Raw genomic sequence first — 2982 nt, 5'->3', positions numbered from 1 at the left:
CTCACACAAAACACGTCACTTCTGACACTTCTGGTCACCAAATGTGTGGAGATTGTTTCCCCATGCCAAGCAATTCTCTGCAACACCATGTGGGTGTCCTACCATTCAACTCAATTCTGACACCATCTACCAGGAAACAGCATCAGATTCCACGGGTTAAGGGCTCAGTCCCCCGAGACTGCCTGAGTCTCCCTCTCCTGCCCCCCCTTACCTACTTCAGATGCCAGTCAAAAGCCCAGGGTGTCACCTGTGCTTCTAACCAACCAGATAGATTGGAGCTTCCAATGACCTTCTCCTCAGGTTCCAATAATTTGCTAGAGCGGCTCACCGAACTCAGAGAAACATTTCACTTACTAGGTCACCAGTTTATGATAAAAGGCTATAACTCAGGAACAGTCAGATGGAAGAGAGGCATAGGGCAAGGTGTGGGGAAAGGGCACAGAGCTTCCATGCCCTCTCTGGGCTCACCACTCGCCCCATGTCTCCACATGTTCACCAACCCGGAAGCTCTCTGAACCCAGTCTTTCTGGGTATTTATGGGGGCTTCATTACATAGGCAGGACTGATTAAATCATTGGCCATTGGCAACTGAACTCAATCTCTAGCGCCTCCCCCCGCCCCCCAGAGGTGGGGGGAGGGGCGCGGTGGGTCTTAAAGTTGCAACGTTCTAATCACCTGGTTTTTTCTTTTGGCAACCAGCCCCCATCCTTTGGTTACCTAAGGGCTTTTGAAAAGTCACCTCATTAACATCACAAAAGAGAGCTTTATTGTCCTCATCACAGGAAATTCCAAGTGTTTTAGGAGCTGTGAGCCAGAAACTGTGAAGACCAAATATATATGAGAAATATATTTTGATCATCTGAATGACCAAGTCTTTCTTTCTCTCTCTTTTCTTTCCCTTCCGTCCTCCCTTCTTTCCTTCCTCTTTCTTTCTTTCTTTCTTTTTCTTTCTTTCTTTTTCTTTCTTTCTTTCTCTTTTCTTTCTTCCTTCCTTCCTTCTTTCCTTCCTCCCTCCCTCCCTCTCTCCCTCTCTCTCCCCCTCCCTCCTTCTTTTTCTTTCTTTCTTCCTTCCTTTCTCCCTTTATCTCTTTCTTTCTTTATCATTTTTTTAAACATAATTAAGTGACTGTCTCCTTCTCATACTTATTTAACATCCGAGTAGACTCTACCCTGCAATCGCTGTTCTCAGATAGTCATTGTCATTGTTTGTTTATCCTTCCAACACTTATTTCTGAATTTATAAACAAATTAAAATATATTCTTTTTTTAAAATTTCAACTTATTTAAACTAAAAAAAAAGCAAAAACAAGATATACATTGCTTATAAATCACAATATCAAAGGTTCTTAATCCAAAGGATTGGGATCCAGTTTTAATTTTTCCCTCTTTGGTATACCAGTTGTTTTTCTCATCTCCACACAGGTGATCTCTAAAGCCTTGGCTCTGACATGAGTAGTTTGAAAAAAGAAATCTCTTATTTAGAATTTGTTTGAACTTTTTCTTAAAGTATGGCGTACATACATAAAAGTTCTCAAGTCATAAATGATTTGGTGAATTTCCAAGTGAAAACACCATGAAACAGACCCTTGCCTGCACTCCAGAAGCCCTCCTATCACTACCTATCATAGATTAGTTTTGCTTTTGTTTTTTGTTGTTGTTGATTAGCTTCATACAATGGAATCATACTTTATGTTCTCACTTGTGTCTGGCATTTTTCACTCAATATTATGTTTGTAAGATTTATCCATATTTTTGTGTCCAATTGCAGTTTGTTCATTCTTATTTCTGTACGGTATTCCATTACATAATCATTCCACTGTTTTTTTTTTTTAATTTTTATTTATTTTTTGGCTGCACTGGGTCTTTGTTGCTGCACACGGGCTTTCTCTAGTTGCGGCGAGCCGGGGCTACTTTTCGTTGCGGTGCGCAGGCTTCTCGTTGCACTGGCTTCTCTTGTTGCAGAGCACAGACTCTATGCGTGTGGGCTTCAGTAGTTGTGGTGCATGGGCTCAGTAGTTGTAGCTCTCAGGCTCTAGAGCACAGGCTCAGTAGTTGTGGTGCACGGGCTTAGTTGCTTCACGGCATGTGGGATCTTCCCGGACCAGGGCTCTAACCTGTGTCCCCTACCTTGACAGGTGGATTCTTAACCACTGCACCACCAGGGAAGTCCCATTCATTCCACTGTTAACGGGCATTTGGGGAGTTTCCAGTTTTGGGCGATAAGGAATAGTGCTGCTATGAAAATTCTTGTACACATCTTTTGTCGAACTTATGTATACACTTCTACTGGGCCATAGGCTATACATATGTTCAGTTTTGGTATTTTCTGCCAAACAATTTTTCAGAGTGGTTGTACCAATTTACACTCCGACAGAATGGTTTGAGAGTTCTGGGTGCTCTACATCTTTGTTAATACTTGGTATTTTCCATCTTCTTTTCATTTTAGCCACTCTGGTGGGAATATACTTGTATCTCATTGTGGTTTTAATTGGCATTTTCCTAATGCCTAATGAAGTTGAATGCCTTTTAAATATTTAATTGCCCCTTGACTATCTTCTCTTTTGAAGTGTCTGCTCAAGACTTTTGCCCGTTTCTCTTTTGTGTTGTTTATGTCTTTTTCTTATTAATTTGTGAATGCTCTTTATATAGCCTGGATATGAATCTTTTTTCTGATATAGGTACTGACACTATCTTCTTTCAATCTGTAGGTTGCCTTTTAATTCTTTTAATTTCAAATAGTCCAATAGCCCTTTTTGTGTTCTGTTAAAGATGTCCTTGCCCACACCAAGTCATGAAGATGTTTTCCTCTAAAAGCTTTATTATTTTCTCTTTCATATTTAGATCTGCACTTCTTCTAAAATTGATTTATATGTATGGTACGAGATAGGGATCCAGATTCTTTTTTTTCCATTAGGTAGAATATTAACCCAGTACCATTTATTTAAAAGGCTATCATTTTTTTTCCCCACTGTACACCAGAGT

The sequence above is a fragment of the Lagenorhynchus albirostris genome, chromosome X (genome assembly GCF_949774975.1).
Source record: "Lagenorhynchus albirostris chromosome X, mLagAlb1.1, whole genome shotgun sequence".
Taxonomy (NCBI): Eukaryota; Metazoa; Chordata; class Mammalia; order Artiodactyla; family Delphinidae; genus Lagenorhynchus; species Lagenorhynchus albirostris.
This window is presented reverse-complemented; position numbering follows the sequence as displayed.